Here is a 24,772-nt window from a genome sequence, read left to right as displayed (position 1 = left end):
CCGGTGCCACTCCCCAGTCCTCTTTTCCACGTCGACGTGAACGGACCACTTTCACCAGCGCCCCTGTGTTTGGCTTCGGCCTTGTAATTCCACGCGCTCTTCCCCAGATACTGTCTTTAATCGGGCACTCGGTCCTCAGGCGCCACACTCCTCCCCGGCGCATGTCGACGTCATCGGCCTTCAGCAGGTGTCCAGCCTGCGAGGGGATCTTCCCTACGTCTGATCCCCACGCTCTTTGCCTTCGCTGCCTTGGCCCCAAACACGGCTGGGAAGGTTGTACTGCGTGTGACGCGCTTAAATTGTGCGCTCTGAAGAACAGTTTAGCTCGGTGGAGGGAGCTCTTCGAGAAGTTGCTTCCAGAGGACGTGAAGAACTTCATCAGGCACAAGGTAGGGCTGCTTTTTTCCATCGCACCCCGCAAGGGCGACTCCTTTGCCAGGGAACGCCGGAGCGGTAGGGACCGTTTCTCACACCACCACAGGTACCGAGGCTCATTCAGCTACCGGCCGCCAGGCCAAGTGGTCACTAGATCCTTCCAGAGACGGTGCTGAGGGACTGCAAGGTTCTTTTACCAGGTGTCCACCCGAGGGGCTACGCCCTATTACCGGACAAATGTCTGAGGGGACGCTTGTACACAGCACTACCGTTGACACAGCCACAGGCCCCACGCCTACCAGGCCTCAAGCTCCACCCCCAAAAGTCCAGGAGGAGGCCGGGCCCAGCGAGGCAAGCACCACGACCCGGGCATGTGGCATGCAGCCCGACAAAATGACTGCCATGCCAGACAAAATTGGTGCTCGTCCGACACCACCCCCGTTCGGGGAGCAGGTAGGAGATTGTGTGTCCAGGTGGGACTGGTCTTCGCCAGGTATGTGGCCTACAGCTTATCCTTCAGCGTCGCAGGGCAGATATACCAACCAGCCAGGCAGAGTATGCACAGGCCTCAGCAGCCACCCACTAATCCATCAATACCACCTGCCACAGCACCAGCCTGTGAAGACTCTTCATGCTTATGAGGTCCACTCAGATGGGCGCCATCCTTCGGGATGTAATCAGGGAAATGCTGCCTCCAGGCCCCCTGCCATCGCCTATTGTCAATCCTCCTATGGCTCCAATGCCTCAGGCCCCCGAGCAGCTCCAGCTGCGCACACTGAGTCCTTCGATTCAGGCTTCCCTGCCTCCTACAGTCCAGGTGGTTCCACAGCAGCCTCTGGCTCCGGTCTCCACGCCTCAGCCTTCCTCCTCCGGGATCAGACCAGCCGGACACCCTGGTGGACACCAACGAGGAGGAGGACAACCCCGACACACCATCTTCAGCCAAGGCCTTCCATGAACGACTTGCAGGTTTGGCCGAATACTTCGGGCTTCAACAACCTGAGGTGGAATAACCTGAGGCAGGGGTACTGGCCGAGGTCCTCACTCTATGCCCAGCTGCCAGAACAGGGATCCTGATGCAAAACTACAGTCGTCTTGGCCAAAAAGGGATGGCTTAAACCCCATTCGGCGCAGCCTATCAATCAGTGCCTCGATGCCAAGTACAGGCAATTGCCAGGGAATCCACTCTTGCTGTCGGCACACCCTCAGCCACACTCGTCTGTGATTGCTGCAGCCTCACTCTACTCCAAGCCTTAGTTGTCCTTGGCTACCTCGTCTAATGCAGGTGCCATGCTTGCAGCCATTAATCAGAGGCTTTGGCGGGAAATAGTCGACTTCCTTCCTGAACTTCCGGTGCACAGTCAGGCACGTTTCAAGGCGGGGCTGGCATAAGCTAAAATGGTGGAACAGGACAGCATGGAGTCCACCATTGCGCATATAGACACTTCAGGCCGTGCCATCTGCATCACCACAGTCATGAGAAGGACAGCCTGGCTATGGTCGACCAAGTTCAACCCAGACGTCCAGGAACGCATATTGGAACTGCCATTCGGGGCTGGCAACCTTTTTCATTGCACCACTGCTGAGGAGCTGGATAAGAAGAAAAACTGTTCCCAAACTGCAAAGTCCTTATCTATCCTCATGAGGTCCATGCCCAACACGTTCAGCCAGATGCATCAGCGTTCCGACAAGGGGCAGGCCTTCAGCGGGTTCTGGGGCTTCCAGGAGCGAAGGTCAAGGAACCCGGACCGTCCTCAGCCCCAGCCTCACAGGGAAAGAAGGCATGGCATTGCCCTCGGGGTCCACGTTTTCTCCGGTGGGGGGCAGGCTTCCCCTTCACGCGCATCATTGGCATACAAGGTTTGCAGACCCCTGGATCCTATCCGTAGTGTCCATGGGTAACCGCCTACTGGTTTCTCTCTCTCCTCTCTTCTCCACTCCCACAAATTGGGACAACAACTCTGTTGGCTGTAATTTGATCGCTCGTAGAAATTCAGGCAGTGGAAGAAGTCCCAGCCTTCTAGCGGGGCATGGGCTTCTACTTCAGGATTTTTTCCTTACACAAGAACCACCATGCTGACGTGAGAGTTGTGTTGGACCTTTCCACCCTGAACCTTTCCCTCCCTCTTCAAAAGTTCAAGATGGTTACGCGAGCACTTATTGCAGAGACTGTGTAGGGGAGACTAGATGTGCTCCCTGGATATGAAGGACGCATGCCTACACGTCCCGATTTGGCAGCCTCAGCGGTCCTTCCTGAGGTTCAGGAACATGGGCTTCCATTTCCAATACAAGGTTCTGCCCTTTGGCCTGTATTCAGCCCCCCAGGGTCTTTGCCAGGCTGATGAATGCAGTGGCAGCCCTTCTCAGGGCTCAAGGCCACCATGTCTGCCCGTACCTAGACAACTGGCTCGTCAGGGCGAGCACCCCGGAAGCGGTCCATCACACCTCCTCCGCACTCATGAATACGCTACACGATTTGGGATTTTCCATCAATCTCAAGAAGTCCCAGCTGCAGCCGACAGAGTCTGGTTTTCCTGGGCCTCATATGGGACACAAGCTCCAAAAGAGTTTTTCCCTCAGAGGACAAGATCACAGCCATCAAGAGGGCCGCTAGTCATTTTCTTTGCAGAGCAGTGACCTCAGCATGGTGGTACCAGCACCTCCTGGGTATCATGGCGGTATGTCTACTGGCAGTGCCTTACACAAGGCTCAAAATGAGAAGATTACAGCTGCACTTCGAAGCCTCATGGAGTCAGGAGTGGGGTTCCCAGGTGGAACTCATCATCATTCCTCCCTTTCTCCACCAGGACCTTGTGTGGTGGAGCACGGACTGCAACTTGAGGATAGGCAGACCCTTCCGTCAACCAGCACCGCAGGTTACCATCACCACAGACTCTTCCTTGAAGGGCTGGGGAGCTACCCCGGACAACCACAGCATCCACAGAGTTTGGTGTCTTCAGGAACAGGAGGCCCATATCAATTGGCTAGAGCTGAAGGCCATCTGGCTGTCTCTTAAAGCCTTCATGCCACTCATCAGCGGCAAGACGATCCTTATTCAAACGGACAGCTCCACCAGCATGTATTACATCAACAAGCAGGGCTCTCCTCCTCTATGCACCCTGGTGGTCAGCATTTGGGAATGGACTCTGGTCAACAACATACACTTCGGCGATCCACCTCCCATGGGAGTCAAACCTGGAGGCGGGCAGTCTCAGCAGAGTTTGGGGTAAGGGGACAATTACGAATGGCAATTGAACAATCAGGTCCTTCAGGGGATCTTCAGCAGATGGGGACAGCCCCACCTGGCACAACAGGAAGAGCTCAGTTCGCATCCTGGCAGGGACAGGGGCTAGGCACCCTAGATGACGCCTTAGTTACAGTGGAACAGCGTGAACGCATATGCATTTCCTCCCACTCCCCTGGTGCACAGGGTGATCTGCAAGATAAGGGAGTCGCGACACCTCAGCATCATTCTGATTGCTCTGTGGCAAGACCATAGCTCTTGGAACGGCTCAGCCTCTCGGACCAGCCGCCTATTCACCTTCCGTTGGGCCCAGCTCATTTTCTATCATGGCAGGGTCATCCACCCCGCGCCGCAGAAGTTAGCCCTTGCAGCGTGGTTCCTGAGAAGGTCACACTAAAGCATCTGCGTCTGTTGCAGGCTAACCTAGACATCATACAGGGTGCTAAAAGTGATGCTATTAGGAGCAAGTACAAGAGCAAATGTACTAGGTTTTGTCACTGGACTGAATCAAAGGAAGTTGATCCTCTTACTTGCACGTTGGACGATGTGCTATCCTTCTCTGCACTCCTCACACACTCTGGGGTGCAGATACACATGCTGCACCTATCTGGCGCCCATCAGAGCCTACCGGAACTTGGAGGAGGACGTCTTCTCATCCTCCAACCAAAAATATTAATGTACGTTAATGGACTTAAGAATGCAAAGGCACATTGTTAGGCAGAAACCTGTGCAGTTCCCTTAGGGACCACTGCAAAAAGTTTAAGACTACAGGTGTTAGCAGTAATTGTTAGCAGTCTGTACCACCCAGATTTACCTGGTAGCTGTGGCTGAGCAGTCAGACTTCTCTCAAAAAGAGTTAGGTAGTATATAGAGTATACACATTAGGTACAAAAATACAGTAGCACAAGCAAACACTGACCAGAGCTTTGTTATAAAAGTATATAATTTTCTGATGTTTGTTAATCTGCTTAGAATCACATGCTGTGCATAGTCCGACATCCAGTGGTCACTGCGGAGTATTGCATTTTGTTTTTCATAGTCGAAAAGGGGACGTCGACAAGGTGTGTCTGTAACACTATCCCTATAGTGACGTACAGTGTACCCACAATCCCTCAAGCGTCGAGGACCCTCAGATTGTTTTTTTCTGTCCAGATATTGGTCGCCTATACGCGGAGCTCCTCGAGAGACATTGCAAAAAACTTTATTCGACCTTTGGTCGCCCTTAACTTATATTATTACTTACATCCCTCCTTCGGCGTCGTAGCTGCAAAGCTGTTCACCGTCTATCAAGATCTCCGACGGCGGTGCCTTCGACGGAGGAGGTTGTTTGGCGTTTGCCGAACACGTGGCCTGGCCTCGACGGCCAAATACAGTAGGGAGAGTGGGGTTGTGGGACATTTATTGTTTATCTTTGAGAATGCCTTTCCCTTTCCCCTCCCTTTCCTTCGGGGTTGTTGTCACATGCAATCTGTTCCTCAGCTATGGAGAGGACACCGTTTAGGTTTTGCCCGCATTGCAAAGGCAAATTTACCTGGAAAGACCAGCATAAACGGTGTAACCGTTGCTTTTCCCTCGATCACAAAGAAGACGGCTGTGCGGCCTGCTCCTTAAGCCGAAGACTTTGAAAGACCGTAGGGTCAAGAGGTGGGCAGCCTACACCATGTCTGGGTCTGATTCATCACCCGCTGCCGCCGCCGCAGAAAGTGACAAGGAATGTGACAACCCGACGTCCGTTTCGGAAGTCGTAGACCTCTCTAAGGAGCGTTCATGCTCCTCGTCGTCTGTCCCCGGCCCCGACAAGCTCAGCTCACGCCCTGCTTATGGGGATGAACACCCCGGCGACAAGGACGCACACAGAAAACATTCCCATAAACATACTACCCACGGCTCTTCCTCGTCAAAGATGAAGAGAGCATTAGCGCCAACGGAGACGCAGGTCCTACCGGCGGACTCCTCAGACCATAAGAGTCTGAAGCCCCCCTCACAACCGCAAACGAGACTAGTGACTGGGCTACCCCCAGATAAGGGCGCTATCACTAAACCGCCAGACGACGCGTACCGGCAGAGAGCGCCCATCAGCGTAGACCAAACGACGCCTGTAACGTCGACGCCGGAGGTACCCTCGACAGACCGTTTAGTTGTCGAGAGCCTGGCGAGAATTATTTCCACCGATAGCCAGAGACGGACAGCGAAAGAGACGTTGGTTACCGCTCATAAGGCCCGGGAAACGCCGAAAAGGTCAGAAGGAAAGCAGGAACCGCCCGCTCTGTCGAGAGGGACTCCTAGCCTACCAGAAGGCTTTTCAGAAGGTGAGGGGAACCTCACTTCGATGTTATGGGATAGGTCGAAGCATTTTCTAACGGAAGGGCCTCCCTTTTCTCCCCCAGACCGCTCCGGGGTACCTCAAGAAACCCTAGAAAGACTCCAGTTCTGTATGGACAAAATTGAGAGGTTTATGGAGGCTCAGAACCTTCCAACACCCAAGAGATCAAGAGAGGGACCTCCGGAGGATCCCAGGGCCAAGTACCCCAGGCTGTTTGATCCCCCCCCTCCCCCCAAGAGGATGTACATCTATATGACCTCACTGGAGAGGACTCCCACTTCCAGGATGATGACGAATTCTTAGGCAATGAAGGGGAAAAAAACCTAGAAGAGGAAGGTTTTGAAGACAACCCGGATATGAGTGAGGGGGGCTTTGGAGTAGACCCAGAAGAAGGCGCTTCACAGCCCTGGCAGTCCCCATCAGCGTTTTCAGACCTTGAAGCCATAAATCTGTCCCCACCCAAAGACTCACCTATTAGGAATACATCTCCTATAGACGATCAACCTACCTTTAATGCACTCCTATGCAAGGCAGCAGCGTATTTCCAGATTGAGACCGGGGAAACTTCTCCTGACATCGACTTTGTAGAAAAGATCATTAAGGAGAAACCCCCTGTCAGCCAAACCATTCCCCTCCTCGCCTCAGTAGAGACAAATTATTCCTTCACCATCCACTCCCGCGTTGATCAGAGGGGTCAACCCGAGGATAGAAAAATTATTTAGTCCTTCTCCATCGGACCCGTTCTACATCAGGGTCCACTCTGTACCAGACTCCTTAGTGGTGACAAATACCAGGAAGAGAGCAGGGGTCCCGCTGTCAACTAGCAAGGCACCACCAGATAAAGAGGGTAAAAAATGGTATGCCATAGGAAAGAGGATTACAGCCTCAGCTGCCTTTTCTGCAAGAATTACCAACAACAAATCTTTGCTGTCATGTTAGGCAGATGCACAATGGAGCAAACTACGTAAGGACATTGAGGAGGTACCGGAACCCCTACGTACTCGCCTTCTAGCCACGGTGACTGAAGGGACCTTAGTCAACCAAAGCATCATTAAAAATACTCTGGATGCTGCAGAGACGGCTGGGCGTTCCCTAGTCCAAGGAATCCCACTCAAACGCCATGTATGGCTACGCAATTCATGCTTTAAACCTGAGACACAAGCATCTCTTATTAACAAACCTATAGAAGATGCAAACCTCTTTGGTAAGGCGGTGGATGAGGCACTAGAGACCGCAAAGAAGAAATTTGACACAATCAAGACACTAGATCAAATTTCAAGGCCTCCCATCAAACGTGGTTATGGCAACAAATGTTTTTTTCGAGGCCAACGCCAGCAGCAACAACAACAGCAGCAGCAATACTCTGCAGATAACTGGTCCTCTAACCAAGGCACCAGTGGACAATATGACCAAAGAGGACAACGTCGTGGCAAGGGAAGAGGTTGGGGTCCTACGCCTAGAGGTTCCCAAGCCACCAACACAAAATGACTCAAAGATTCCGGTCCCCTCCCATGCTTCGCCGGTCGGGGGCTGGTTAACATCCTTTCTTCCAGCATGGGAGGGTATAACATCAGACCGCTGGGTACTATCAACCATAGCCCACGGCTACTGTACAGAATTCAACAGTTCCCCTACGTACAGACCCCCAAAGGGACGATGCATGTCGCCAGAACACCTCGCCATCCTTCTTCAAGAAGTGGACCAACTACTAGAAAAAGGAGCTATAGAGGTTGTGCCTCTATCTCAGGTAATGGAAGGTATTTATTCAGTGTACTTCCTTGTACCCAAAAAGGACTTAACCATGCAGCCTGTACTAGATTTGCGCTGTTAAGACGGATTTCTGAACTCTGTCCTGGTGGCGCAGAAGTTCAGAAGGCCAACCTAATTACTTGGAACAGGGTAACCTCTGGACGAGCCAGACCAATCAAGGTAGTGATCGCGGCGGTGAAGACTAGGTCTCAAGAGGGGTGAGGGTGACTGAAAGCCCGCAATGAGCACACAAAGCAAGATCACTTATAAACTACTCCAAACAGTTGTTATATTAAAAATATATACACATTTATTTCAAGGCCTTTAAAACAATGACCGTAGCGAGAAAATCACAATATAACGATAGTAAACCAACACATACCATATCAACACAATATATATACAAATACAACAAGTCTCAAGCGTTATATGCACGAAATGTGTAGTCCACCTAAAAGGGAGGGAAAACAGGCAGTGTGCAATAATGCTTAGACCCAGTTCGCCTTCAGAGGCACCCAACTAGATGGAAGTCCGAGTCCTGCGAAGAGTGGAGCCTTGTGCTCAAAAGTACCTGCACGCGCTGGTGCCAACGGGCAAAAGGAGAAGCTCTTCGAGGGAAATCAGGCAGTTCAGTTTAGTGCACAAAAGAACAACAAGTTCCGCGACTCAAGCGCAGCCTCCACAGTGGGCCGAAGCAGAGCGCGAGTACGGAAAAGGGTGCTGTTTGACACAGCGGGGAAAAGCAATGGGCTCCTGCAGGAGGGCGACCAGATCCTAGCTATGCTACTCACCGGTCCCCGAAGCAAGCAGACCCAGGCTTCTCCGCGTCCGTTTCAGTAGCTGGCAGGTTCAGAAGAGCAGGGAACGCCTCGTCGTCGTGTTGAGTAAAAAGACGTCCCAATCGAAGAAACCCGCACAGTTTGTTACCCCAGCAGGGCAACGGAGCGGCCGTGTGTATCTGAGCCAAATGTACACTACTCACTTCAGACCTGGGAACGCCAAGTGTACGAAGCGTGTGAGAGTGACAAGGGCTCGAAATACTACACAACCTGGCGGCGGTTACAGAGCAAGACTCCCGTGTAAGCTGGTCAGTCAGCTGGATGGCCCAGAGACGCTTCCGAAGGCTTACTGGCAGGATATGGTGAAGATGCCGAGAATAGCTGTTCCCGCTATTCCAAGGGTCGAAGTACCAGTACAGGCCTTCTGGTTCGATCAAAGGTGAAAAGGGTTTCACAAGGCGACAGCAGTGCAGAGGAGAAGTCCTTCAGCGGGTCACCAGCGATTCCTCGGTCCAGCCTCTTGGTTGCAGGATACTTGGTTCCTGTATTCCTTCGTTCGTGAGAACTCAGGAGATCGACATGGTAGTGGTGTTTCCAGCCCCCTCTTATCCACGGTTCCCTTCGCGCCAAAACGGAGGGGACCCAATGGGAGATCCGCTCATCAACACTCACACCATTCGTGGACCAATCACGGACCACGGTGGTCCCAGGCATTCACACCACCCTAGACTCTCTGGCACCCAGGATGTGTATTGGGACCAGACATCCCAGCCCACATCCTGGAGGCACACACAAGACGTGTAGAAGCCCGCAAAAGCATCCGTGTTTCGCGGGAAAGTACATGCCCAAATAAGGAAGGCCCCGGGTCGGCTCGACCTGGGGAAGGTGAAGGGAGCAAGACGGTCAGCAGACAGGACAAAGGAGCCTCGTGGTCTGGCCATTTTGGGAGCCAGGCCACCATTTTGGGTTAAGCGCGAGAAACGCGCTTAGAACGCCAAAAGGAGCTCAAAACACAAGAAACGATCGCTGCCACCATTCCCGTCCCTGAATCACTTGCACCGATCAGATACAATCCTAAACGAGTATCTAGGGCCTGTAGAAGGCTAGAGACCCAAGAGAGCTGTAACTTAGCTTACAGTGCCCTCTTGTGTCATGTTGCACGAAAGCCGCAACATGATAAAAGAAACTACGGGAAACAGCGTTCCCCGGTACTGACTGTCTTAAGGGCATGTCAGTTTCCCCATAAGAAAGGAGCGAAAGCCCAGAGGAGTGCGGCAGAAGGCTGCACTTCTCTGGCAAAGTCAAGAACAAGGTGAAAAACAACAGCAAAAAGTTTAGGGGTTGCCACATGGGAGGAAAATTACCTACAATTACGAAATCTTTCCTAACACTCGCCCCTCCCAGACTATGGACAGGGGGAACTAATCCACCCCTGGATGAGTCTCTTGTTCAGGTCGGTTAAACATTCTGGACAACCCATCAGCATTGCTATGTTGGACACCTGGCCTATGCTCAATAGTGAAGTCGAAGCCTTGTAGACTTATGGACCACCTAAGCAACTTTGGATTCTCCCCCTTCATGTTCATTAGCCACTTTAACGGCTTATGGTCAGTTTGCACAGTGAAGTGGGTCCCATAGAGGTAGGGCCTCAGCTTCCTTAGGGCCCACATAACAGAGAAACATTCTTTCTCTACCGTGGACCATCTGAGCTCTCTGTCCTTAAGCTGGCGGCTAATAAAACCAATAGGGTGTTCCTTACCCTTCTCATCTACTTGTGATAGTACAGCTCCTATCCCAGTGTCAGAGGCGTCCGTCTGCACGATAAAAGGTCTTTGATAATCAGGGGCCCTGAGGACAGGGGCCTGGCACAAGGAGTCTTTTAAGCCATTGAAGGCCTTCTCACACTCGTCGGTCCAAGTTACCTTCTTGGGTTTCTTCGGAGTTGTGAGGGCAGTCAGAGGGGCAGCTATGGTGCCATAGTCTGCCACAAAATTGCGGTAATACCCCTTGAGTCCTAAGAAGGCTCTCACTTGGGTTTGCGTAGTGGGGGTAGGCCAGTCTTGTACTGCTTGTACTTTACTGGGAAGAGGCCGTATCCTCCCTCCACCTACTTCATGTCCAAGGTAAACCACTGAGCCTTGTCCAATCTGGCCTTTACTAGCCTTTATGGTCAGGTGTGCTTTCTGAAGAGCCTGGAGCACAATCCCGAGGTGTTTCACATGGTCTTCCCAGGTGGCACTGAAAACTGCTATATCGTCCAGATATGCAAGACAGAATTCGTCCAACCCATTCAACACATGATTCACAAGCCTCTGGAAAGTGGCAGGTGCATTCTTCAACCCGAACGGCATTACCCGGAATTGGTAAAGGCCGTCTGGAGTAGAAAATGCTGTCTTCTCCTTGGCATGTTCTGCTAAAGCTATTTGCCAATAGCCAGCAGTGAGGTCAAACGTGCTGAGGTACTTGGAGGCACCCAAAGTATCCACCAGCTCATCTGTTCGAGGCAAGGGGTGTGCATCTGTCTTGGTGACAGCATTCAGAGCCCTGTAATCCACGCAGAACCTCAATTCAGAAGTGCCTGCCTTTGGAACCAAAACCACAGGGCTGGACCAAGGACTACTAGAGGGTTCAATCAACCCAAGGTCTAACATCTTGTTGACCTCGGTCTTAATATAAGACCGTACTTTGTCTGACATCCTGTATCCCCTACTTTTGGTAGGTACACTGTCTCCTGTGTCAATGTTATGTTTGCACCAAGGTGTCAAACCAGGCGACTGTGAAAACGGGGGAAAACTGCCTAAGCAAACTTTTCACCTCAGCCTGCTGATCAGAAGTCAGGTGAGGGGCCACTCGGACACCCTCAAAGGAGCTATCTGAAGGACCGCTTTGGAACAGGTCGGGGAGAGGTTCAGACTCCTCTTCCTCAACGTCTGAAGCCAGTAGCAGTGCTGCGATTTCGACTCTTGGGACGAAAGCCTTCAGCCTATTCACGTGAAACACTTTTGGAGCCTGTCCAGGCCTTCCAAGGTCCACTAAATAGTTAACCTCACCCAGGGGCTCCACCACTGTGTAAGGCCCTGACCATTTGTCATGTAAAGCTCGAGGCCTTATGGGATTCATGATCAGGATTTGCTGACCAGGTGTAAAGTTGATGAGGGAAGCTTTCTGGTCGTACCAATGTTTCACCAGCGCTTGTCCTGCCTTCAATTTATCACTAGCCAAGCCCATCAGAAGTACCATCCGTTTTCTGAGCCCTAGCACATAATCAACTACGTTGGTAGTAACAGGGGGAGTGGGCATTTCCCATCCCTCTTTGACGATGGCTAAGGGTCCCCGTACGGGATGACCGAACAGAAGTTCGAAGGGGCTGAAGCCAACACCCTCCTGTGGTACCTCTCGGTAGGCAAACAGTAAGCATGGTAAAAGAAGATCCCATTTTCTTCTCTGAGGTTCCTCCAGAGCCCCAATCATGCTCTTTAACGTTCTGTTGAAACGTTCCACCAGACCATTGGTCTGGGGGTGGTATGCAGAAGAGAACTTGTAGGTGACCCCACATTCTTTCCACATAGCCTGCATATACTTCGACATAAAGTTGCTGCCACGATCCGACACAACTTCTTTAGGGAAGCCAACCCTAGTAAATATGCCAAGTAAAGCTTTTGCAACTGACTTGGCAGTTACAGTTTTCAATGGGATGGCCTCAGGATATCTGGTTGCATGGTCGACCAGCACCAGGATAAACCTATTGCCTGAGGATGTTTGCGGGTCAAGGGGACCAACGATGTCGATCCCTACCCTTTCAAATGGTACCCCCACAACTGGGAGCGGTACCAACGGAGCTTGGATTGTCGCGCCAACCTTACCAGACAACTGGCAGGAGGCACAACTCCTGCAGTGACTTTCTACTTGCACCCCCATCTTGGGCCAGTAGAAGTGCATGGATAACCTTTGCTTGGTCCTCTTCATACCAAGGTGACCAGCAAGGGGAACTTCATGCGCCAACTGCAGGAGGAAGGGCCTAAAAGCAAGGGGAACCACCAACCTCCTATGGTCTCCTTCTGTAAACTCTGTGGGCTCACTATACAGGAGTCCACCTTCCCAATAAATCCTATGCGTCCCAGGAGGTTCACCCTCAAGCTGGGAGCAGGCCTGTCTCCTTAGGCCTTCCAGAGATGGGCACTCACGTTGGCCTTTACTGAATTCGTCCCTATCAGGACCTCCTTCAACTAACAAGTCTTTTAGTTCAGGATGATCGTTGGGGTCAAATACTTCAGGCATCGCCACCTCCTCGTCAGGCCCGGGCGATTGACCAACTTCCTCCACCGCAGTGGTAGGCGAGCTCGGGGGAATATTCTCTTTCCCTCGTCTTGACTTGTCGACTCCTTTCGCCTTGGGTTTCCCCTTCGGCTGGGGCGGCGTATTGGTCTTGGCCAATGCTGCCCGTGCTTGAGACCGTGTGTAGGGTCTTTCGGCGGTGTCTCCTACGAGCCCTGAAGCTCTGAGATCATTACCTAACAAGACCTTTCCTGGGACGTTTCTCTGAATGCTCACTGGAATCCTGACTGCTGTACCATTTAAAGTAAGATTTACAGGTATTACTGGGAACATACGGAGTGGGCCGTCAGCCAACTTAGTGGGCATCAGAGTAGCTCTGGCAACTTCCTCTGAGTCTACCAAGGTAGAATCCACTACAGTGCGACTGCACCCACTATCCCTAAGAGCTGGAGTATCTACTCCATTGATCAGCACACTGTCTTTAAAGTAGTGCTTGGTATTATCCGGAATCCTAGCATAAGCCTCTGCGACTTTAGGCTCCCAGGAACCCAGGGAAACTAAAACTACCTCAGCCTCTATCCCGCTGGGAAATGAGTCTGAGGAGAAGGATGCTCCTGTAATCTCTTCTTCCTCGTAGAAGGAGAAGGCCAGATTAGCGGAGTGGACCCCCAAAGGTCTAACCTTACACCGGGGATCCCCCTTCACGTGGTCAGTTGCTCCACAAGCAAAACAAGATCCATTGGGCCTGTTTACATAGGGAGGCTTATTGTAACCAAAGTTCTGTTTCGGAGGCGGACCTCCACTACCCTGTGAGTTCTCTTGTGTCTTACCCTTATTTTTCTTTTTGTGGCCCTTATGAGAAGAAGATTTATCAGATTCTCCACCCTCCTTATCTTTGGACTTTTTCCCTTCCTCCTGCTTACCAGGATGAGTTTTGTCCTTATCGGACACTCGATGTGACACCCATAAGTCTGCTGCAATGGCCAGCTTCTTAGGATCTATCTCCTTTGAATCGGCCAAATGCTGCTTAAGCTCCGGGGAAGAAGATGCAAAAATGTGTTCCAGCATGACAAGATTTATCATGCCTTCGAAGGTAGAAACCTTATAACCTTCGAGCCAGCCAGTTAAGTTTTTCAAGGATTCAGTGACATAAGATACCCAAGTACCGCCTTCCTTTTTCTTATACTCTCTGAAACGTTTCAAATATTGGGCCGGAGTCTTCCCAAACTTTAAAATGAGAGTTTGCTTTAACATTGCGAAATCAGCTCGCTCAGCCTTCGACATTTCCATAATGGCACTACAGCCAGAATGGGGCAATCTGCTGAGTAACCAGGCAATCTTATCAGCATTGTCAACTTGTTGAACTTCGCATGCATACTCAAACGCATTCAGCCAGTCCATAATGTAATTCGCTTCCTCATACACACTGAGCAGATCTTTCGGAAACCGTGGATGAGAGGAAGCCCCAGACCCATGTCCAGGACCCTTGGACCCATTTGCAAACTGAAGCTTGGCCAGTTCCAACTGGTGATCCCTGTCTTTTTGTTTTTCTGCCTGTTCGATTTTTAGTTTGGCTATGCTGAATTCAAGCTCCTGCTGCCTAAACCGCAGCTCTTGCTTCTTGAATTCAAGCATAGCCTCCCCATCAGCACTGGCAGAGGAAACATTAGACATCTCGTCCTCCCTGTCCTCGTGGTCGCGATGGATCAGTGCAGCGGCAGAACCGTCGGTTCTACCAGTGAGAGCAGCCCCACCACCTTCCGCACTGTCCTCAGAAGTTATAGCGTCAAGCTGCGCTTCTTGCCACGCCACGATTCTTTGGATCATTTCCAATTTCGTGCCTTGAGAGGAAACACCTCTCTCCGCACACATCTTTTTCAATGTTTCTGATTTGGAAGCATTTAAAGTTAACAAGGTATTTGTTTCCATACTGTTAGATAGGACTATGGCCTTTTTAAAGTTATACTACAACAATTCACTACGTGTCCTGGTTGGAATAACCTGAAATGCCTTAGTTCGTGCGCAACACTGGATACCTTCAGTCGTATCCCACCGCTGCCACCAATTTGTTAAGACGGATTTCTGAACTCTGTCCTGGTGGCACAGAAGTTCAGAAGGCCAACCTAATTACTTGGAACAGGGTAACCTCTGGACGAGCCAGACCAATCAAGGTAGCGATCGCGGCGGTCAAGACTAGGTCTCAAGAGGGGTGAGGGTGACTGAAAGCCCGCAATGAGCACACAAAGCAAGATCACTTATAAACTACTCCAAACAGTTGGTGTATTAAAAATATATACACATTTATTTCAAGGCCTTTAAAACAATGACCGTAGCGAGAAAATCACAATATAACGATAGTAAACCAACACATACCATATCAACGCAATATATATACAAATACAACAAGTCTCAAGCGTTATATGCACGAAATGTGTAGTCCACCTAAAAGGGAGGGAAAACGGGCAGTGCGCAATAATGCTTAGACCCAGTTTGCCTTCAGAGGCACCTAACTAGATGGAAGTCCGAGCCCTGCGAAGAGTGGAGCCTTGTGCTCAAAAGTACCTGCACGCGCTGGTGCCAACGGGCAAAAGGAGAAGCTCTTCGAGGGAAATCAGGCAGTTCAGTTTAGTGCACAAAAGAAGAACAACAAGTTCCGCGACTCAAGCGCAGCCTCCACAGTGGGCAGAAGCAGAGCGCGAGTACGGAAAAGGGTGCTGTTTGACACAGCGGGGAAAAGCAATGGGCTCCTGCAGGAGGGCGACCAGATCCTAGCTATGCTACTCACCGGTCCCCGAAGCAAGCAGACCCAGGCTTCTCCGCGTCCGTTTCAGTAGCTGGCAGGTTCAGAAGAGCAGGGAACGCCTCGTCGTCGTGTTGAGTAAAAAAACGTCCCAATCGAAGAAACCCGCACAGTTTGTTACCACAGCAGGGCAACGGAGCGGCCGTGTGTATCTGAGCCAAATGTACACTACTCACTTCAGACCTGGGAACGCCAAGTGTACGAAGTGTGTGAGAGTGACAAGGGCTCGAAATACTACACAACCTGGCGGCGGTTACAGAGCAAGACTCCCGTGTAAGCTGGTCAGTCAGCTGGATGGCCCAGAGACGCTTCCGAAGGCTTACTGGCAGGAGATGGTGAAGATGCCGAGAATAGCTGTTCCCGCTATTCCAAGGGTCGAAGTACCAGTACAGGCCTTCTGGTTCGATCAAAGGTGAAAAGGGTTTCACAAGGCGACAGCAGTGCAGAGGAGAAGTCCTTCAGCGGGTCACCAGCGATTCCTCGGTCCAGCCTCTTGGTTGCAGGATACTTGGCTCCTGTATTCCTTCGTTCGTGAGAACTCAGGAGATCGACATGGTAGTGGTGTTTCCAGCCCCCTCTTATCCACGGTTCCCTTCGCGCCAAAACGGAGGGGACCCAATGGGAGATCCGCTCATCAACACTCTCACCATTCGTGGACCAATCACGGACCACGGTGGTCCCAGGCATTCACACCACCCTAGACTCTCTGGCACCCAGGATGTGTATTGGGACCAGACATCCCAGCCCACATCCTGGAGGCACACACAAGACGTGTAGAAGCCCGCGAAAGCATCCGTGTTTCGCAGGAAAGTACATGCCCAAATAAGGAAGGCCCCGGGTCGGCTCGACCTGGGGAAGGTGAAGGGAGCAAGACGGTCAGCGGACAGGACAAAGGAGCCTCGTGGTCTGGCCATTTTGGGAGCCAGTCCACCATTTTGGGTTAAGCGCGAGAAACGCACTTAGAACGCCAAAAAGAGCTCAAAACACAAGAAACGATCGCTGCCACCATTCCCGTCCCTGAATCACTTGCACCGATCAGATACAATCCTAAACGAGTATCTAGGGCCTGTAGAAGGCTAGAGACCCAAGAGAGCTGTAACTTAGCTTACAGTGCCCTCTTGTGTCATGTTGCACGAAAGCCGCAACATGATACAAGAAACTACGGGAAACAGCGTTCCCCGGTACTGACTGTCTTAAGGGCATGTCAGTTTCCCCATAAGAAAGGAGCGAAAGCCCAGAGGAGTGCGGCAGAAGGCTGCACTTCTCTGGCAAAGTCAAGAACAAGGTGAAAAACAACAGCAAAAAGTTTAGGGGTTGCCAAATGGGAGGAAAATTACCTACAATTACGAAATCTTTCCTAACATGCGCCCAGCAAACAAATGTGTCAAACCTCAAAAGTTTCGTATGGTGACTCTACAGGAGGTAATCCCCCTGCTATCACAGGGAGATTACATGACAACATTGGACAGGAAAGATGCATACTTTCATATTTTAATGTTGCCAGGAAATACCTCAGGTTCATGATAGAGGGCAAACACTACCAGTTCAGAGTGCTACCCTTCGGCATAGCATCAGCGCCGAGAGTATTCACAAAGGTACTGGCAGTGGCAGCGGCCCACCTGCGCAGGTTGTCCATTCCAGTAGACCCTTACCTCGACGATTGGCTCATAACAGGGGATTCTTACGAAGCATGCTTATCAAATACCATAACAGGGGATTCTTACGAAGCATGCTTATCAAATACCCAAAAGACTGTAGACCTTTTGTTTCAACTGGGCTTCTCCATCAACGAGAAGAAGTCCAGCTTAGACCCCAGCCAGATCAAACAATTCCTAGGGGCTCTAATTCGAACAAAGGACGGCCTCGTCTTCCCCTCCAACGAGAGGGTCCAAAACATGCTGTTTCAAATCCCTCAATATGTGGCCGGTCGAGAGGTGACGGTACGCAAAGCAATGCGCTTACTAGGAATGATGGCGTCATGTATTTATTTGGTACCTCACGTGCGCCTGCGCATGCGCCCAATGCAAGAGTGGCTCAACAGCCAGTGGTGTCAGGCCAGCGGACAATGGGACGATCTAGTGGTGGTCTCGCAGGCCTTGGTTCTCTCGCTACGGTGGTGGTCGAAGGGAAACCTGGTAATAGGGAAACCATTCGCCACCCCCGCAGTCGAAGCCACTCTAACCACAGATGCATCCCTCACAGGATGGGGGGCTCACCTATCCCATCAGACTGCTCACGGAGTCTGGACTCCGAGCGTAGCATCCAAGCAGATAAACTTGCTGGAGCTACTAGCTGTGTCAAGGCACTGAAAGCCTTCCAGGCACACCTGCAAGGGAAGACAGTGATGGTCCTCACGGACAGCACCACAGCCATGTACTACCTCAACATCAGGGGGGCACTTGCTCTCCAGGACTGTCCAAGCTGTCCCAGAACATTTGGAAGTGGGCTCTCAAACACATGTTTCTACTGTCACAACATGTACCAGAGGAACTCAATCTGCTAGCAGACGAACTCAGCAGAGACTTCCCTCTGCCCTCAGAGTACGAATGGCGGTTACACGAAGACATCATCTTTGACGTCTTCACACAATGGGGATTCCCAGAAATAGATCTGCTCGCAACTCTGGAGAACTCGCAATGCCAATATTACGCCTCCAGGTACCCCCAGAACCAATCCAAGGGGAACGGTCTATCGATACCATGGTCAGGGAAATTTGTTTAAGCTTTTCCCCCCCCCGACTCCCCTTCTCAACAAGAAGGAACAAGTTACCATGGTACTGGTGGACCCTACGTGGGCCAGGCAGCCTTGGTTCGCTCACTTGATGGAGATGTCCCTATCTCCTCCAGTGAAACTTCCCTGCCCGTACAACATGCTGTCATAGGACAAGGGCAGGACACTACATCCATGTCCTCAGACCATGAACTTAGCAGCCTGGCTCCTGAGATCATAGAATTCGGACACTTACAACTCCCGCAGAGATGCATGGACATTCTCAGGGAGGCTAGAAAGCCTAACACTCATCACTGTTATTCTAGCAAATGGAAAGGATTTGTCATCTGGTGTACGGGAAGGAGCATCAACCCAGTTGACTGCTCTCCCACACAAATTGTTCTGTACCTGACTCACCTATTAGGCTCAGGCTTGGTGTTTAACTCTATTAAAGTCCATTTAGCTGCACTTTCCGCATGCACCACTTCCCAACTTAAAGTGTCATGGTGGAAAGTCCCAGTTATTAAAGCCTTCATGGAAGGAGTGAAGAGGATCCACCCTCCCATAGCTAACCTTGCTCCCGGATGGGACCTAAATGTGGTACTAACAAGGCTCATGGGGTCTCCCTTTTAACCCATGCACAAAGCAACACTTAAAGACCTCACTCTTAAGACTGCTTTTCTAATAGCTATCGGCTCCATTAGGAGAGTAAGTGAACTGCAAGCGCTCTCTGTACTAGACCCATTTGTTACAGTTCACAAGGATAAGGTGGTTCTACGCACACATCCTAGGTTTGCACCAAAATTGATCTCTAAATTTCATGTCAACCAGTCAATAGAACTACCAACGTTCTTTCAAAATCCCTCAAACTTAGGTGAGAAGAGCCTGCATACACTGGATGTTCGCAGAGCAGTGATGTTTTATATGGAAAGAACTACACCACTGAGAATGACTAATCAGTTCTTTGTCTCAGTGGCAGCAGGAAGAGAAGGAGAGGCAGTTTCGAAATCCACTATTTCTAGATGGATTGTACAATTCATCACTCTGTTACACTCTTGCTAGGAGAGAACTACCCTTCAAGCCAAGAGCACACTCCACTCGAGGCACCGGGGCTTCCATAGCTTTCATTGCATGTGTCCCTCTTGAGTCCATTTGCAAAGCGGCAACCTGGAGTCCTGTTCACATCTTTACAAAACACTACTGTCTAGATGCCCACTCTAGATCTGATTCCCAGGTGGGACACGCAGTATTAAGACATCTTTTCTCTACTGTTCCTTCTCACAACCCACCTCCAACTCTGGGTACTGCTTGCTAGTCTATGCACAGCATGTGATTCTAAGCAGATTAACAAACATCAGAAGACAATGCATTACTTACCGTAAAAGCATTTCTGATGGTTGTATCTGCTTAGATTCACATGCGCCCACCCTTCCTTCCCGCTCGGATGGAAGGAACATAGACTTTCTTATATATCTCTCTTTTCTGTACTCACTCACGTCTAATAGGCTCCCTCAGGGCAGAAAAAAATACAAACAGAGTGACCTCGTCGCGTGAGGGATTGTGGGTACACTGCACGTCACTATAGGGATAGTGTTACAGACACGCCTTGTCGACGTCCCCTTTTCGACTACGAAAACCAAAATGCAATACTCCGCAGTGACCACTGGATGTCGGACTATGCAGAGCATGTGAATCTATGCAGATACAACCATCAGAAATGCTTGTACGGTAATTAATGCATTGTCATTTATTTAAAAACACACTTGTAAAAATACACTGGCACTAATATGTCAAGCAAGTTCAAACACAGTAACTAGAAATATATACACCTCCCTGATTAATTATTAGACAAGTCTTAGGAAAAGAACACCACTTTTTATCAACACAGAGGTGAGCGCTTAACCCAGATGGCACTCCAATAATTATTTAAAAAGGGAGAGAAAAGGCAGAAATAGGAAAACACACAATACCAACACTTTTAAAGATCCACAGCAAGTCAAGAAAGGCAGGGTCTACTGTAGAGCAAAAAGTTCATAGGCCAGGCCCACTCTTGGAGAGAGCAAGGCGGAATGTGCCCAAGATCACACAGTTGAAGTATACTTTAAAAGTCTTTGCAGATAGTTCAAAAAGGAGTTAGATCAGTTCAGAAAAGTTAGTTAACAGGTCCGAGGTCACCCCAGGATAGAGAGTCAAGGATTTACGGGACACCTTGGACGGTCTGTTGCAAGGGAGACCAGGCGGGACACAGTACCTGAAATGGTGAGAAAGCTCCAGCGGGGGCAGTTGTTCCTGGCAGCGGGTGCAAGTCGGTGCTTCGTCTAGGGGAAGAGAACATCTCGACGTGGAGGAAAGCTGGAGGTCGTTGCACTGGCAGGGAAGAAACCAGCAGCAGAGTTTCCCGGTTAAAAGGTACTACCCTTTTATTTGCGGTAGTGGTGAAGCGTGGCTATCAGGCCGTCGGGGTGCTTGGCACGGGCGATTCGACCACGAGATGATCCAGGAAGGCGAAAAAAGGGCGAACTGGTTATCCCCACCAGCTCAAAGGAAGAAGATTCACCTGGAAGAAGATCTTCTCTGTCGTTGGGAAGTGGTGAGTCGGTTCAGCAGGGCTCCACCGAGGGTGTCGTTGTTGCAGGTCGGCTGAGCTTCTCCCTCTCCGGTTTCTTTAGGTCCTCTGGCGACTTCTGAAGTTCCAGTACCCAAAGCCCTGCTTTTATTCAGAAAACCCCCATTCATCAGTCCTAGCTGTCACTCAAACATGCTAAGTGGTGAGCCGGGCGGTTCGCCACTTGGCCAATCACACAAGAGTGCGACTTGAGTTGCTGAGGCAACTCAGTCCAGGGTGCCTATTCCCCCCTCCCACACATCCTGTTGACCCAGACAGAATGGCACCACTTTTGGAGGCTTCGGTGCAGAAGCCCGCCAAAAGTGGAACAAAGGGCTCGACTTGGGTTGGAGTTTCAGAGGCGAACACAATCGCCATTTTAAAACAGAGTCCTGGCAAAAAGACCCAACAGGGGAATAAATATTAAATAAATAACCTGGCGATATCTTTAACATTGCACCAAAAAAGTGGTGCGTTTAAAATGAATGGGAAAATCCCATAGGAAATATTCCGGTGGAAAATTTTGCGTGGTATCCACTTCCACCAGCCAGAAACTTGACCAGGAGGGACTGGACAGTGCCCCCTTGGAAAACAGACCCAGGGGCAATCTAATTACTCCTACCAGTACTTCCACAATATGATGGTTTGTACTGGTTCTGTTCACAATTTAAGACTAGTAATGTCAATGGTGACTTTACATGCCCTGGGAGACAGAAGTCAGTCCCAGGGTATGGAGTCTATGTTTGGGGGTCACTGGCACCCCTGTGTTACTGCACTGAGGGTGCTGTGTATCACACCTACCAAAAACACATGAAGCCCTATGTAGTAAAAGACCCCGTAGCCCATAAAACACATTACAAAGTCAAAGGACATTCTCAAATCATGCCTAAGAGTGGGAGAAAGAGTCTCACTCTTAGCAGGAGAAAAAAATAAACCCCAAAAATCCAGCAACGCTGCTGGGAGACTCACTAGGTTTGGGAAATTAGCCTATACAGAGAATTCTCCCTAACACACATTTACACAGAGCCAAAAGAGACCCAAGAAAGCATGGAGAAACAGGAGGACATCTCAGTTGGGGATTTGGGAGGGGAGGGGGGTCAGAGTGGGAGTTTAGATGGATAAGTGGTTAAAATCTTGAGAGCACCAGAACTATTGGCAACAAGAAGAAAGTCGGAACTACTGCACAGGTGGCCTGGAGGAGCGAGATTGCTATGACTTATGTATTTGTATTATGTTCAGCCCTCGATGTATACATAAAAGTGGTTAAAAAAAAAGACCTCTGGCGGGCCTCACCAGGTCTACCCGCCTATCAAGAAAGCCACACCACGGGTGGGACCTCAACGTAGTTTTGGGCGCCTTGGCGCACAAACCTTTTAAGCCAATGGCGTCCGCGGACATCAGGTTAGTCACCATTAAGAGAGCCCTATTGGTGGGTGTTATGCCTGCACGTAGGGTGAGCGAAATCCAAGCGCTAGTGGCTTCAGAACCTTGCACTACCTTTCATAGAGACAAGGTGGTCTTTAGAACGCATCCCGCTTTCTTGCCTAAGGTAGTCTTGTCGTTTCACCCAAATGAGGAGATAGTGTTGCCTACTTTCTTCGCTGACCCTAAGGACGATGCTCAGATGGTCTTGCACTGTCTAGTCAGGCACGCTCTGAAATTCTATCTGTACAGGTCGAAGAGTTTCCGCAAATCAGAGGCTCTCTTTGTCACCTTTTTGGGGTCAAGGCCAGGATATCGGGCTTCCAAGGCCTCTATAGCAAGGTGGATGTTTTCCGCCATCAAGGAGGCTTATGACAGGCAGCACAAACCGCTTCCGGCAAACATGCATGCACACGCTATTAGAGCCAAGTCCCTGGCAGTCGCGTTCCAGAGGCACGTTCCGTGGCAGGTCATCAGCAGGGCGGCCACGTGAGCCATTCTTTCGGCCTTCTGCAAGCACTACTGTTTGGATGCCGGCTCCAGGTCAGACGCAGCATTTGGGCAGGCTGTATTAAGGAACTTGTTTTCTTAAGGAGGGTAACCTCTCCACCATGGGGCTACATTCAGTTGTGATTGCCCATACAGTATGGCGAAAGGGGACGGGATGTAGGAGTAATTATAAGCTACTCACCGTAGTGACTAACGTATTCCTAGTACATAGTCCCCTTTCCTACATACGTCGCACCATCCTCCCCCCTAATAAAACTGTTGTCATTGGGCAATGGTAATATTGTTGACACGTCAATGGGGACTGAGGAGTGGCGCCTTTGGGCAGTCAGGGGAGCGCATGCTCCTAGGGCTGCGCCTTTAAATTTAATGGAGAATATGATTTTGTCTGGTGAAAAAGGTCCTGTCTCCCGTCCCTAGCGAGGGACGCACATACATTATGGAGATAAGGAGACTATGGACTAGGAGTACGGTAGTCACTATGGTGAGTAATTTATAATTTCTCCAGCATGAGTCTGGCATGGATTGACTTGCGAACCCTCCGTCCGTCCCCACTGTGGATCTTCTGGGTTCATACTGTCCCCTCACATACTTCTAATCTGAAGATTGCTGCTGAGGGCGGGACTCAGGGAGACGACCAGCATTGGGTGGGTGCTCTATGACCCGGTCTTCAGTGATTGGATAATGGGTGAAAGGCAGTATTCGAGCTTTTAAAGCAATACTGCTTTCTTTTTACCAGGTATTCCCGGCCTGACGACGGGAAATGTTCATGAGCATGTGAATCCATCCCAGACCCATGCTGGAGAACAAAAGTTACAGGTAAGTAACTTGTTCCTTCTTTGTTTCAAAATATATACACCGGGCATGGTTAAAAAGGAATATATTAACAGCAAGCATGCACTGAATCACATTCATTGCATATTATATGCATTAGCACTGTATAACCCACCTTCTGAGTTTACTAATTATCTATTTGAACCAGTTTTAGATCGATCTAATAGTGAAGCTGTTGCAGTATTATCATTTATTGTAATTTTTGTCTTGTTGTGATTTTGTGTTTTGTAATGTATTTTTAAAATGTATTATGTTGTAAGACTAAAGGTTTCAATCAAGGTTTTTTTCCAGCTCTTCTGGTGTGTTTGTTATCCCTTTCTTTCTCTTGGGATATTGGGCCCTGCCAAGCTTTTCTTGAATTCTCATTCCTTTTGATATTCTCAGTATTCCGTACCGCCTTGTGTTGGTTTTGTGCTTCTATTTCTTTCTGGTCTTTGACCCGCTTATTCTGGCTTTGCCTCTGTGGCTTGCTTGGGTTCCAGACACCTTTCTATCGCTTTTTTTGTGCATTTGTTTTTTTCGCCTCCAAAGTTTCTATTGATGTTGGATGCATTGATTTTCTCATCTTTCTCTTAAGGTCTTTGACACGTGTATTGTTATTCTCTGTATGCCTAAAGTGCAAAACCCCTTTGTATTGGCCTTCCAGGACATTTGGTTTACTCTCCTGGCAAGTGTCTACTGATGCAGTATATATTTGTCTCCTTGTATTTCTGTTAGGGTCCTTGACCCACGTTTCATCACTCTCTTTATTTGGGTCCCAGGCCCTCCTTAGATTGCAATCTTTCGGTTCCCAGCCCCTTTCAAGGACCCAGACAGCACTCTTGCTTTCGGTTTCCTGCTGTGTGGCATCACCTTATCTGCAGCTTCTCCCCGTGTCTCTCTGTCTCAGGCATTAAAACTTTGCTCTTGGTTCCTCAGGGGCAGCCTTGACAAATGGTCCAGTCCTTCCTCTAACTTGTACTTCGGGTAACCAATAGGCAGTCTCCATCAACTAGACTGCATGTTCTGGTTCTTATAAGCATTCCTCATTACTCCATCCTTCCTCCTCGTCTCAGTACTGAACTGATCATCACCATAGAGTTCAGTATCACTCTTCCTCGTCTCACTATTTTCAGGTGACTTTGTTTCCTCAACTCTACATAGATAGCTG

The 24,772-nt window shown here is 50.0% G+C and overlaps 1 protein-coding gene across 1 annotated transcript in view; it reads left to right on the top strand.

The window, feature by feature from the left end:
• URB1 (URB1 ribosome biogenesis homolog) overlaps positions 1-24,772 on the top strand; it is a 2,274,827-nt gene that overhangs the window by 1,085,004 nt on the left and 1,165,051 nt on the right. The gene's annotated exons all lie outside the window — the stretch shown is intronic.

Source organism: Ambystoma mexicanum, chromosome 7p (assembly GCF_040938575.1).
Source record: "Ambystoma mexicanum isolate Mex_15411 chromosome 7p, UKY_AmexF1_1, whole genome shotgun sequence".
NCBI classification, from domain to species: domain Eukaryota; kingdom Metazoa; phylum Chordata; class Amphibia; order Caudata; family Ambystomatidae; genus Ambystoma; species Ambystoma mexicanum.
Note: the sequence above shows the minus strand (reverse complement) of the source record. Positions and strands in the feature narration are given on the sequence as shown.